The sequence below is a fragment of the Sitophilus oryzae genome, unplaced genomic scaffold (assembly GCF_002938485.1).
Source record: "Sitophilus oryzae breed Bouriz unplaced genomic scaffold, Soryzae_2.0 scaffold_980_pilon_pilon, whole genome shotgun sequence".
In the NCBI taxonomy this organism is placed as follows: Eukaryota; Metazoa; Arthropoda; class Insecta; order Coleoptera; family Curculionidae; genus Sitophilus; species Sitophilus oryzae.
The window spans coordinates 3101902-3117262 of record NW_022147617.1 but is presented as its reverse complement, the minus strand read 5'-3'; the positions used below and the strand labels follow the sequence as shown (position 1 = coordinate 3117262).

Sequence of the window (15361 nt, the reverse complement as noted above, 5' to 3'; positions counted from 1 at the left end):
TAACAAGTGTTCAAAAAGACCATCTTCTTGTGCTAGACAGAAGCCTAGGCGGTCGTAAAATCCCCGTCTGACATTGGCTAACATATTAGGGCTAATAGTTTGGAAAGCCTCTCGTATTTTTACTTGAAGCTCATCCAGGTTATTAGCCCTATTATGACCATACACTTTGGATTTTACATAACCCCACAAAAATAAGTCATTGGGAGAATGATCTGGTGATCTAGCGGGCCACAAAATAGTTCCATATCCACTAATTAAACGGTTGGGAAAAGTATTGTTCAAAATATCCTTGAACAATACGGGCACTGTGCAGGGCATCCACCTCAGCAATTTGATTACTTGAGAACGTGGGAATTTGATCCGCGGTAGCACAAACGAACCCTTGCTTTAACTCCTGTTCTTCATTAATCAACACATCAGGCTTTTTGTGCTTTTTTGGGGACACGCACCCATTGTGTTTCAAAATTATTAATAACTCTTGATATAGTAGATAAAGGTGGAATTGGCCTGTTTACGAAAGTTGAGGAAAAATTATTTGTATATCCCGATAAGACCTATTTTGGAAATACCATTTTACAGTTACTTAAATAAATTTTACACGAGAACTGTCGCGAGAATCTACGTATTCGTTTTGGCTATTAAAACACGAATAAATACAAATTCTGAAACATTCTTATCACATATCGACCTATTTTTCTATTTTTATTTTATCGCATTTTTTGGCCTGCTTTTTATCCGGCGGACGGGTATACGCTAATTCGTCCGGTTCTGCCTATGTTACTACTACGGTGGTCCGGTCTGTATATGGGTTATCACTGGAATATTTTTCTAAAAAAGAAAAATGAGTTACTGATTTCTTCTTTTGTTAGCAAAATTGTATAGTCTCTAGGCCCTTTAATGCGGATTAAAAGTTGTATCTTGATACTTTGTCGATTTCAATTTCGATCTCAGTCATCTTAATTTTTATTAGGACATCTTCATTTTTATTATTATTATACTACATCAAATTGTTATTGATGCAACTATTTTTAATTGAAAATGTGAATTTTGGTTAACTAACTTTAGCTTCATTCAGAACCTCCCAATTAGTGAAATAAATTAGTGGTTTCAATTACACTTTATACTTACGATCATTCACAATATTTAAAAAACACAATTAAAATTAATAAAATTTCCTAGCAACAGCTCGCGGTCTGTTGTATCCATAGAGAAAGCATAATATTTAGCTCATAAAACAATAAACTTTTGATTTCTAACCAAAATTTTTCTTGACGGGTGATAATCAAAAGCGAAAATGACATTTCTCGCAAATTTTGAAGTATAGTTAGTGGAAAAGTTAAAAGTTTGTTAACTTTTTCCACTAATTACTACCACTAATTATGACGTTCTGAATGCTTACATTAAAATTAGGTGAACAAACTTCTATTAAATAAAAAAATAAGAATATGAGAATTGGCGCTTTGTATAACGATTTAGTTGGCACCTCAGTATACCGTACATGTTTAAGGTATTAAATCAAATTAATTCTTTAACAAAATTATATCAGATTTTTTTTTAATAATAAATTAATAATAAACAGTTGGCAGTAAAAATACATGTAATAGAAAAATAAACAATAAAAAACTAAAAATTATCTTCCAGGCACCAATCCAACTTGTGATGCTACCCCAGCATAGCCAGCAATAACAGGTAAATTTTCTTGTGCCCTATCTCTAACTCTGCGAACTCCGTTTTCCTAGAAAAACAAAAATATCGACTAAAGCTTGATTTTCATGCTTCCGTTGTCCGACGATACGTTGATACGATATTAATTTTATTGGTAGAATTTAAAGACTTTGATTGGTTAGAAAATAACGCAGTTTTTAAATTTATTGCATTTCCATGCCTCTGTTTATCGGATATACGTTGGTGCTATTTTATATTTTCGTTTCCATAACGATTTTGCTATTTTACTTATATTTTTATTATTGTTAGATTAAATTTGTCAAAAAAGTGTCAAAACGTCCGTTATCGTACGAACGGGTCCGTTGACGGGCTGAAGTAAAATATTTACGGATGAAAAGTGGCGCGAAAAGGCTATGACCAATCAGAGCACCGTCGGACCAACGTACCAACGAATAACGGATGCATGAAAATCAAGCTTAAGAAGTGTGAATTAAATAGTTATTCACGAGATTGAAAATTATTGAATTACTAATATCGCTGTTAAAAAATAGGGGTTGATGGTAGAAGGGTGAAAATTTAGGGTTGTATGTATTTTTAATGCTACATCATAAAAAGGTAAAAATAAAAAAAATTGTTCAAAAAAATTAAAAAAATTGGGGTGGAACACCCTTATCACTTAGGGGTATAAAAATAGATAACCACCTCAAACCTACTGAATATACAACATATAAAATTTTATCAAAATCGGTTAAGCTGTTTTGGAGGAGTATGGTAACTAAAACTGTGACACGAGAATTTTATGCATATACCGGGTGCGTCTTAAAAGTAGTTCACCCCTATAAGTTTATTATTTTATCAGATAAAACAACGAGATTTGGTATGTTAGTATATGACATAAATTAGGATTGATTGACATATTCGATTATTGTTTTATGTCACTTCCGGTTTCACCGGAAATGAATACAACTTTTGATTTTTAAATATCACCCTCGGTATTTTTTTACTTTATTCGATAGAAAATGACAGTCTGAATAGAATGACATATCATATGTCAACTTATTTTGACATTTTCACATATGGTTTGTTTGAAATTGTAACATGCGGATCATAGCGACAATTTGACTCGAAATACAAAGTGTGTGGTACCTATCAAATTATTCGTAAAAAATGCTATTTCCAAATATGCTAATGAGCCACCTTCGTTCCATTTGAAAAAATGGGGATATGATTAAAAATACGATTTGGGCATCTTTTAACCGGCCAGGATAAGACACTAAAAACATTAGACGATCAGACCTATTTTTCCAAGGCTCCTTGATTAAAAATTAGTCTTTTTAATATAGTCATGGCACTCTAGATTGAGAATTAAAATACAATTTATTTTTAAGCGAATATGTCAAAAGTTGACATGATATATTATTCGATTCAAAGTGTCATTTTCTATTGAATTAAGTAAAAAAATACCGAGGGTGCCATTTAAAAATCAAAAGTTGTAGCCATTTCCGGTGAAACAGGAAGTGACCGAAAACAATTGAATACGTCAATCAATCCTAATTTATGTCATATACTAACATACCAAATCTCGTTTCTTTATCTGAAAAAATAAAAAAGTTATAGGGGTGAGCCACTTTTGAGACGCACCCGGTTTATTAAATCTGGTATTTATCGCTAAGTACCTACGTTTATTAGTATCCAACAAAAAAGTATGAAACGAATTACCCTAATTTAAAATTTGAGAAAAATAATACTTACTGCACTTTTTAGTCGTTTCTTCAACCAACCAGGCCTAGCTGCAGTAGAGTGAAACATGACTGCCACAACTAACAGGACATACAAAAATATTGCAGTAAATTTCATTGTTTATTTTAACAGTGTAAAATATGGGAACAAGTATACGAAACAAATGTTAAAATATCGCAGACAGCCTGAACCTTATATATCAATAGATGATGACTTTTTCCGCGTTGTTTGTATGTAAACTAAAAACTACCGACCCGGGGATGTCCCTAAAGTTCTTAAAAAGTCATGATTAATAGACGAACCTTATTGCAGTGTTATTCTGTTTCTTATTTCTTGAGTTAATGTATTATAAGCATATCTATTACCATAGGTGCTTCAGGATATCTGACGTTTTACTTCATAAAACTATTCTTAATTAAGTCTATGCCCCATTCTCTTTCTACATACAATAAATATTTTAATTAATTCCCCCCCATGTTATATTTTTATATTTCTAAATTCATTTTCGTTACACATTTATATGAATTTGTTTAATAACAATTTGATACTGGATGTGTACATTCAAATGTAAATGTTTTAATTTGCATGATAGTATAATTCAGAAAATTCACCAAAACATAACGCTATAAGTAAGTATTTTGGGGTCATTTGAACAACAAAATATTTCGATAAATGTTTATATGTATTTGTGTATGATGAATCTATTGTATGTGTACTATTATTAAAACAATATAATATTTATATTTTGTTTGTTTGGCATGATTCTCGTTTCTATAAGTTCAAACACAGCTTTCTTTTTACAAGTTTTATCTATAATAATGTTTATTTATACAGGCTGTACTAAAAGTTTCGTTGTTTTGAAAGAATCCGCCTATTTTTACAAAATAGCGAGTAAACAGCAGTTTGCAAATTACTTGGCTCGTTTGCAAACTATACAGGACACTATGCTAGTGTAAGGAAGTCCAATATCGTCATTGTTATCAAAGATATGGAAAAAACTTTATACAGATGTTGCATGGTCTCTGAACCGTGCATGGGTGTTGTTTTTGGTGTTGCACGGTTCAAAAACCGATATACCTAATGTTTTCAACGTCATTTTCAAACGTAACTTACTGTAATGGCTGTCCTCCTTTCACGCAGTTGAGCAGCTCTGAACTGTTCAAGAACGCGATACTCTCAGTCCATTCAATTGAGTCATAAAGCTCCAGAACTGTTCCGCGCCATATGGAGGCACCAGGCTATCGCGCACCGCTCCTTTCAGAACCGTTCTCGAGTAGCCCCAGGGCGTAAAGCCCGGAACTCGAAGTTCGCGAATGGAGGACAGCAACTATATACATATTATTACATCATGTTTGTAGGCACATATAATTAAAAAATTCACAGATTTTGCAACATGCGCAACCATCATAGGCGTATTGAAAATACCAGATACAAGTCGGCGGTTGTCTTTAATATGATATTCGGTCTTTAACATGGTATTCATCGTCGGTTTTACCCATAGACTTAAAATAAAATATAGACTGAGCATCTCATTCATAAATAGCTGGAACATGCGGTCAGACACTGTCTTGTTATTGTTGTGTTATTGTTTTAGGTTATAACGAGTGCGACACGAGCGATAGATAGGTTGTCTCTGTCGTAACGGTCGTTCCCTGACGACTCTGCCGAGAAACACAACACTGTCTTTCGTTTTTCAAGTACACCTGAACTCTCCGTATCATAGCCGGGTAATTTTTTTATTTTAATGAAGCTATAATTAAATTAAAAATATATCGTATTTAAACTTTTTTATATTTTATTAAGATTTTTTAAATAAAAGTTTAGAAAAAACAATTTAGAGTCCAAAAAGGATAAAAATAATAAAATACACGTTATAGAAGAAATTTTATCATCGAAATTAGGTAATTTTTGAAATTAATAATAAATTATTAATTTTAGTCAAACATTTACAACCCCTAATATTAATCAAAACAGGATCTATTCCACAGATATAATAGAATCGGCAACAGGGAGAGAAAAAAAATATGATTGTTGTAATTTTTTTTCTGGTTAAGTGATGTCTTATTATGTAAATTAGAGCAAACATAAATCTGTTCCATTAAAGCAAGGAAGGTGATAGGAAGTGGATAAAATAAAAACTACATTTATAACTCGGTACTGTCTTTATTATACCGGGTGCGTCTCAAAAGTGGCTCATCCCCATAATTTTTTTATATTTTCAAATAAAAAAAACAAGATTTAGTATGTTAGTATATGAAATAAATTAGGATTGATTGACGCATTCAATTGTTTTTGGTCACTTCCTGTTTCACCGGAAATGACTATAACTTTTAATTTTTAAACGGCACCCTCGGTAATTTCTACTTTATTCGATAGAAAATGACACTCTGAATGGAATGACATATCATATGTCAACTTTTGACATTTTCGCATATGGTTTAATTGTAATTGTAACACGCGGTTCATAACGACAATTTGACTCGAAATACCAAGTGTGTGGTATCAATATATTCATAAAAAATGCTTTTTCCAAATATGCTAATGAGTCACCCTTGTTCCATTTGAAAAAAATTGACATATGTATGATTAAAAATACGATTTGTACATCTTTTAATCGGCCTAGACAAGACACGAAACCTATTAGACGATCAAAACTATTTTCCAAGGCTCCTTGTTTAAAACTTAGTGGATTGAAAAAACTGGATTGAAATTTAAAATAGGATATGTTTTTAAGCGACAATGTCAAAGTTGACATATGATATGTCATTCTATTCAGAGTGTCATTTTTTATCGAATAAAGTAGCAATATACCGAGGGTGCCTTTAAAATCAAAAGATGTAATCATTTCGGTGAAACAGGAAGAGACCAAAAACAATTGAATACGTCTATAAATCCTAATTTATGTCATATACCTACTAACATACAAATCTGTTTTTATCTGAAAAAATAAAAAAAAGTTATAGGGTTGAGCCACTTTTGAGACGACCCGGTATATTAAAAATATTGTTTCATAATGTAATATCATTTTAAAATTCTTGTATGTTATTTTAGATTCTGAAGATAATTTTAGAATAAACCGGAATATATTTTTAATAAAAACATTATTAATTATTAACAGGGTTATAATTATGATTTTGTTACAATGTAAGTAAGTAAATAATGTAACGTAAAAGAAAAAATTCAGATTTTACATTTTACTAAAATATTATCTAAATAAGCGCCTTTCTACAACAACGCCACTGACTCCTAATGGGTAAATTGAGAGTTGCCTACCGGTCGAAAGTCGTTTCAAGGCTTAAATGGATTATTTAAGTCAAATTTCTTGCAAATTTGGCACTGGCGAACCATATTTTATAGTTCTTGAACAGAAAAAGTCAATAAAATAAACAGTTAAGAACTACAAGCTAAGAAAATGCATTAATACAGCCGGGGACATAGCGGCAACAAAGCTTTACTGCACACGTGCGACGCGTACTACAAGGTAATAAATGAATGAATAGGCTCCCTCGCCTCTAATCGGTGTTGTCATATTGTAAAGAACTTATCCTTATTAAACAGTATCCGACTTATAATTTAGTAGTATAAGGACTATTTAATACATCTATGGAATATTAAAACCTACTTTATTAAACTGTAGTATTAATATCTCAATATATGTGTATAACAAGAAAAAAAATATTGATAATATTAAAGACGTGACAACATAGGCTGGATGAGGAAGGCTCGGTCGACTGAGGTCGACTGTACCCAGAAGTAAACATGTGTACAAAAAAGGTTGTTTGTCCGCGTTGAGATGTAAATAGTGTAGTCTATATTATATTTTAAGTCTATGGTTTTACCTTTTTGGCTGTTTTCCCCTTTATCTCTTACACGACGTTTTTTGCATAATACGTTTTTTAACGTTTTTAGAACAAAATGTTAAATAAAAAAGTTATTGAAGCACATTTTAACATTACTATAGAGTATACAGGGTAATTCAAAAAAGTGTTGCGAATATAACATATTTTCTAATGGGAATACCCTATTTTTTATTTTATTATTGGGTTATACATACGTACAATTCGGTAACTTTTCTTGCCATTTTTTGATATTATATATCTAAAATTAATAGATGTTGTAATAATTCAATTTGTTTAAAGAAATGTTAGATTTCGGTAGGGTAAAAATTATCAGTGACATAAAATTTGTAAATTCTATCAGAAAAAATGATAATACATACGGTGTACGATTTAAAAATTTGAGATTACTTAGTTTTAAATGGTCGAAATTTATAAATCAGAGCTAATATCTCGCAGTCGGGCGGGCCTACCAAAAACACGTCCAGACTTTCGAGCTTTCTTTGATCTCGGCCATTGGAAAACCGACAGGGGACGGATAGCAACGAGGCTCCGTGGGTTGACTCGCGACACTCTCGCAAGACTCGTCCACACAGCGAATTTGGAATGTCTCGCGCTCGTCTCCCCAGGTTTGGACGCACCATCGTATCGCTGATCTCCATTCGCAAATATATTCCAGATACGTATAGTGAACAAGTGAACCGTTCGCAACGTTAAATAATTTTGATATTTAATTTTTATCGTGATGGCTTTTTATAAAAGGGTATACATAGAATTAATTGCATTAATTTGCAATAGCACTTCGAACCCACAGTTTTGTTATGGAGCCAGATTAAACCAATCAGAATGAGTATTATGTTACCGTAAAAGCCCGCGTTTAAACGTAGAGTTGCCCATGTAGGAGCCCGAAATATACCAAAAAGTGGGTCAGTTTCGGTTAAGTTTAGATTAGGTCTATATTTTTATTAATTCAAAACCAACTAAAACCTAATTCTAATCTAACCTAAACTCACTCCTTCTTTTGCATATTTCCGGCTATTACCCGCGTATTCCAAGGTTTAATTTAAACCTTGGAATTATTAACTTACGGTGTAAATTTATGGAGGGCCCCTAAATTTAAATTCGCCGTACAACAAAATTTCACCAATTCTCTCAATAAAAATTAAAAGTTATAAATCATACTATTTTTATAGAAATGATGGAATAAGGATGAACGGGGTGCCGGTAGACCAAGAAGATACTTGGAATGTAAGTGTTAATTTATACTCGAATTGAGTTGCCTCACAGTATAGGCATATTTTGAACCCTTACCGTGCATAGTTACTGTAGATAAAATAAATTAAAATATAGTTGGCTCCAACGATAATTTAGTTTGCAGCTTCTTTTCATCATACCTAATAAAAAAACCCGTGACAACCACTAGTTATAGTATGTACCTACATATGTATTTTTAAACATCATTAAGAGATTTAAGTATAAAAAGGTGCCCATAATGTGAGTAGCGGTATTGACGGTTTTTTGTTATGAGGAAAACTATTTTCTACCATTATATTTTGATAGTTGAGTTTTTGAAATTATTTAGTAGCTTCTTAAACAAAACAGACCCATAATAATTAAAATCTTTATCATCCAAGACTTTCAAGAATTATGAAGTAATCTCACGTCAATTTTTTTTAAAATTATTGCATGCCTTAAGTAGTTGCAAAGTTAACAAAAATATTTCTTTTCATACCTTGCAAGTAATATATTTGGTCTAATTTATCAGTTCTGCATCATATCCGAAATTCAGATTGTGTGTGACACAACGAAGAGTCAACGTGCAACGTGAAAGACAAGAAAAATGGCAAGTAAAAAAATGTAAAGTTTTAATTACTAATTACACAGTCCTTCCCTTGAGTTCTTCTGCCTAAAATCTATATTGCCTCCCTAAGATTTTAAATATAAATGATTGAAACTCATAACAAGTTTACCACAATTTAACCTTAAGATAATTATTTAATTATTAAATCCATAATTATACCGTATGATCGAGAAAAAACGGCGTCCAGTTGGCTTGGAAATGACGATCGATGACATTTCCCATATAATTTCACATATAAAATGACAGCGATCTTCATTTCATAGCCATCGCTGACGCCGATTTTATTCGATCATACGGTATTAAAATGTAACACTTACGAAGTTAATAAATATTAACTATTTCTATTTGATCATTTAATAATTATTCTGATAAAAACACGCTTGATTTTTTATTTTAGAAATCATACAGGCTATAATCATTAATATGACTATATTAACAATACTTTAAAATATTTTTAAATTAAAATTTATTTGAAGGAATGCTACTTGAAGTATTAACTCGGAATAATTATTAAAAACTGCTCATCGCGTTATCGATGTCGGCGTCTTGTCACTGTTGTCTGGCTGATTGGCCGTTTAGGTACCTATAATTTGATTTCAGATAATGCAGATTTTAATGTGCCATTTGTGGATTTTTTATTGGATTTTTTTTTACATATTTGGTATACTCTATGAAGTGCTCATGTCCATTTTTCAATTATTAAAGTGCCTATTTAGATACATTTAAAGTTAATTAATTAGTGTATAGTAATTGAATTATGGGTTTGTTTATTTTTTATGAAATGTATTTTTTTTTCTATTAAAATAAACATAGCTTTACTTACAAAATCACTAGCTAGCCATTTTTAAATACAGGGTGTTAATTAAGTAGTATCTGGCCAACTTCAGGAGGTGATTCTTTGAGTGTTTTTAAGGTAAAAAGTTAATTTAAACATGTGTCCGGAAATGCATAATTTTAAAGATACAGGGTGTCAAGATGTTTCCTAATAGACATTTTTTATTAATATCTCAAAGATCCGTTGGCCGATTTTATTGAAATTTCGCCGTGTTGTGAACTTTGATAAGTTAGCACTAATTAAATGAGAATAATTATTATTTACAACAATATTCAAACGGTAAAAACTTATCAACTTATCCCAATAAATATTTGACAACGCCTTGGATTCATTTGTTTTAACGCCTGTTGGCGGTGGAAATCATGCAAGCTTTTTTCTTTGTCCTAAGTTGTTAATTAAAAATAATAATCATATAAAAAGATATGGTAATTAGTCTAAATTTATTATTTATGTGATTCTGCTCTTTCTCGTATAATTTGCCCCTTACGGAAATAGTTAGATTAAAATAGCCAAACTGTACCTAACAACCCATGCCTTGATATATTTTCTTTTAAAATAATATCGCTTTCTTTATCCGACGGTCCAGATTTGAACGGCCTTGCCCTGTTCGCTCATCAATGCAGGCTCTATCGACTTAAGTACGTGTTGACAGGCAGGTTATTGAACCCATGTTGCTTCTAGCATGTCGTTTTTTCAAAGATGGGTCCCATATAAACGCGGCCAGAAGTATTTTCAATACTAAAATCTGTAATACTCAAGTATACAAAGAGAAAACTAAAATTGTAAAAAATACCCTAATACTTTGTATTGCCTCCCTTAGCTATAACTGCTAGCCTCCCTTAGCCTCCCTTGCTATAACTCCCTTATGCTATAACTGCCTGTATACGTCCGTTCATACTATCACTGAAGCTGCATATATCATATTGTTTTATGTTTTCCTATTCTTCTTTAAGGACCAAGTGAAGTTAATTTAATGAAGTTGGTAACGCTTCGCGACCTTTTGCCCTTTTGCCAAGTATTTTTCAAACCTCGAACATGATGAACAGTTCATAGTAGTGTATAGTTCACAATAATCACAAAGCCGCCTTGTCATATTGAAAAATAACTTCAAGAAGAAATGATAAATGAAAAAAATTGCAAATTGTTGGTGGCAAGTTCATTCGCTCTTAAAAATTAACCAAAGTATGTATTGACATAATCCAAAAAAATGCTCAGGAGACATGGTTCTGACCATAAAATTATGATTTAGAAAAATTGACATGCACACATGCACAGGGTGTTTTAAAGTAAAGGTATAAAAACAACCCCTCGGTTAACCCTGTATGATATGCCAAATACTAAAGTTTATAAAAAAACTGAGTATATACGAATTAAAATTGATATAATTATATACAGCTTGATAAAAAATTCATAAAAATAGAACTAAAAATAACAGAAATGTAACATTTTAAATTTGACCAAATTTTCTCCGTTGCGTTTTTTGCATCTGAGTGTACCGGGTGTCCCACTAAGAATAGCTCTCGGCTGTATCTCGGAAAGTATTAGTCGTAGGGCCTACGGAAAAAAATATTTATAACTAAAGGGGCTATGAGAAATTGCTGGAAATTATTTTCAAGATTGTAAAACGGCCGCTAGAGGGCGCAACTACTATGGAAAATAAGAAAATAGAATTTTTACAGAATTTTGCCTAGATAATGGGTACTATAAATAATAGCTTCAGAATCTTCAGTAAATTTTGGATTTTTTTCATTAGAACCATTTTCCCCTATCTGTTAAACTAAAGTGGTGGGGGAAGGTTAGATCTATCTTTATTTAAATGTTAATAACTCCGGACTGGATGATCAGAATCCAACAAACGAGGGCTCGTTTAAAAGAGCGTTTCTTACTCTATATTATACCATAAAAACAATAATAATAAGGTTTAGAACGTAGACGCTAAAGCTTTCTTACAATTTAACAAACAGCGCGTTTTTTTTAAAAAATTAAATACGATAATTTATGTAATTTTACCTGATAGTAAAGAGTAATAAAAGCTTAAAATGTCAGCGAAAACCGCATCTTGATATCTTCTTTCAAACCAAAGATATTAGCAAAATTATCATAAATACCAAAAAATAAGCCCTTAATTACCATATTTTTACAACACGGTATCAGTAGCCCTCTTGATTATGCCCATTCTAACAAAAAAAATAAGATAGAAACAGTTAGTTTATTTTAAAATCGATGAAATACCAGAATACCATAATACCAGATGTATTAATGTCTAATAATTCAGATATTAATAACAGTGAACAAGAAACGATGATTCAGTGAAGTCATCGTAGGCTTTGGAAAAAACTTGTTTTGACGTAATAGTATAAACGTCAAATTGTTATTAGATCAACATTTTCATAGTCTTAACAGCGTTTTTATCTTTTAATTGCCTTTTCAAAATGCCTTTATTATTTGAAGTAGTTGAAGTTGTTAAAATAAAAGCAATTAAAAGATAAAAAACGCTGCTAAGACTATCAAAATGTTGATCTAATAACAATTTGACCTTTATACTATTACGTCAAAGCAACTTTTTTCCAAAACCTACCATGACTTCACTGAATCATCGTTTCTTGTTCACTGTTATTAATATCTGAATTATTAGACATTAATACATCTGGTATTATGGTATTTTGGTATTACGTCGATTTTAAAATAAACTAACTGTTTCTATCTTATTTTTTGGTTAGAATGGGCATAATCAAGAGGGCTACTGATACCGTGTTGTAAAAATATGGTAATTAAGGGCTTATTTTTTGGTATTTATGATAATTTTGCTAATATCTTCGGTTTGAAAGAAGATATCAAGATGGGGTTTTCGCTAACTTTTTAAGCTTTTATTACTCTTTACTATCAGGTAAAATTACATATACTATCGTATTTATGTTTTTTTTGAAAAAACGCGCTATGTTTGTTAAATTGTAAGAAAGCGCTCCCTAGCGTCTACGTTCAAAATCTTAGTATTATTATTTTTATGGTATAATATAGAGTAAGAAACGCTCTTTTAAACGAGCCCTAGTTTGTTGGATTCTGGTCATATAGTCCGGAGTTATTAACATTTAAATAAAGATAGATCTAACCTTCCCCCACCACTTTATTTTAGCAGATAGGGGAAAATGGTTCTAATGAAAAAAATCCAAAATTTACTGAAGATTATGAAGCTATTATTTATAGTACCCATTATCTAGGCAAAATTCTGTAGAAATTCTTTTTTCTTATTTTCCATAGCAGTTGCGCCCTCTAGCGGCCGTTTTACAAACTTGAAAATAATTTTCAGCAATTTCTCATAGCCCCTTTAGTAATAAATATTTTTCCAGTAGGCCCTACGGTTAATACTTTCCGAGATACAGCCGAGAGCTATTCTTAGTGGGAGACCCTGTACTTATTATTATACAGGGTGGTCCGAACTGTATTCCGGAAACTTCGGCAGCATATTCTGCAGATAAAAATATGTAAAAAAGTTCGTATAAATGTATGTCCTAAAATACTTAGTTTCTGAGATACAGGGTGTAGAAGTTTCATTTTTATTTCGATTTTTCCAAATAATTTCCGAAGTAACGTCAATATTTGGATGAAAATTGGTGTCTGGGAGTTTTTTGACATGAGAAATTTGAATTTGATATCAATATGACACCTCTTCGTAAGGGGCGCCACCTACATGTATTTTAACTGTTTTGAAGGGTAATAACTTTTCGTCCGTACCTGTATAAAACTACTAAAATAACTACTAAAATATTAACTTCCGTGATTTTTTACGTAAAAAATGTCCCTTGGTATAAATCGCTAAGAGGAGGCGTTCTCAAGATATTTAGAATGGAAATAGTCAATACATGTCATTATTGACTAAAAATAAACATATTATGTTGAGTAGATAGATATTTGACTGAAATGCATAATTTGTGAACTTTTTATTTTTTTTTAAATTAATAATAAATTTTCTTCGATAAAATGTTGATAAAACAGTTTCTGTTGAACTTTTGGCACAAAAACATTTAAAATGTATGATTTCAGTCTAATAAGTATTCAGTCAACATGTTTAATTTATGTCAATGATGACAGGTATTGATAATTTCGATTCCAAATATCTCGAAAACCATTACCCGTAGCGATTTTTACCAAGAGACTTTTTTTACGTAAAAAACGTCGTAAATGAATATTTTTTTACTCAGTAGTTTTATACAGGTACGGACGAAAAGTTATTAGTCTTCAAACCAGTTAAAAAATATGTAGGTGGCGCCCTCTACAAGTAGGAGTCATGATGACATCAAAATCAAATTTCTCATGTGAAAAAACTCCCAGACAATAATTTTCATCCAACTTCATTTACTTCAGAAATTATTTGGAAAAAATCAAAATAAAAATTCAATTTCTACACCCTGTATCTCCGAAATTAAGCATTTTAGGACATACATTTATATGAACTTTTTTACTTATTTTTATCTGCAGAATATGTTGCCGAAGTTTCCGGAATATTCTGTATATGAAGCTTGGAAACAGTCACTTATTGTTAATGAACTTATAGAAACGAAACATGCCAAAATGAAACAAAATATGTCAATATTAAAGAACATGTTAATATCATATTATTTTTAATAGGTTTACTTATATACACCACACAATCCATTAGCCATTAGTTCACGAATATAAACATATATTCTGCTTTTTTAAATTGTAGAGTGTAGAGTAAAATATTTATTTTTTAATATGTAATACTTAGGTACACATTAAATATTAAATTGTTATTAAATATATTTTTTTAATATAAAAATACCAAAAGTATATCATGAAAATAATTAAATTATGTAGAAGAGAAATGGAGCATACACATAATTAAAACGCGATCTTATTGATTGAAAAAACGATGTCTTTATCCATTAAAACACAAGAAATAGGAAACAAAATAACAGTGCATTAAATTTCGTCTGTTAGTCATCACTCCGTAAGAACTATAGGGACATCCCCGGTTCGGTACTTTTTAGTTTACACCCAATCAACGCGGGAAAAGTAACCTCGTACTGATATATAAGGTTGAGCTCTCGGTGATATTTTATCATTTGTTTCGTATAATTACTCGCATATTTTGTATTGCTAGAAGTAACAATGAAATTTACTGCAATATTTTTGTATGTCCTGTTAGTTGTGGCAGTAATTTTTCACTCTACCGAAGCTACACCTGGTTGGTTGAAGAAACGACTAAAAAGTGCAGTAAGTATTATCCTTGTTTATATATTCTTAAAGTTGCTCAACCGACTAGACAAAATGTACTGCCAACTGGATTATTTTCGTTATTTTCCACAGAGTAATGTAATAACATAGCCCGGGTTTCTGCGAACTTTAATAGTGATCAGCTGATTAAGAAATTTAAACGAAACTTTTATTTTATTGTAAATTGTG

The 15361-nt window shown here is 31.3% G+C and overlaps 1 long non-coding RNA gene across 1 annotated transcript; it reads right to left on the bottom strand.

Moving 5' to 3' along the window:
- Window positions 1-1527: 1527 nt before the first annotated feature.
- LOC115891322 lies at window positions 1528-3574 on the bottom strand. The gene is made up of 2 exons (XR_004051809.1): window positions 3418-3574; window positions 1528-1735 (listed from the first exon to the last, which is right to left on the bottom strand). It is a non-coding gene; the product is annotated as an uncharacterized LOC115891322 (long non-coding RNA).
- Between the last annotated feature and the right edge of the window lie 11787 nt (window positions 3575-15361).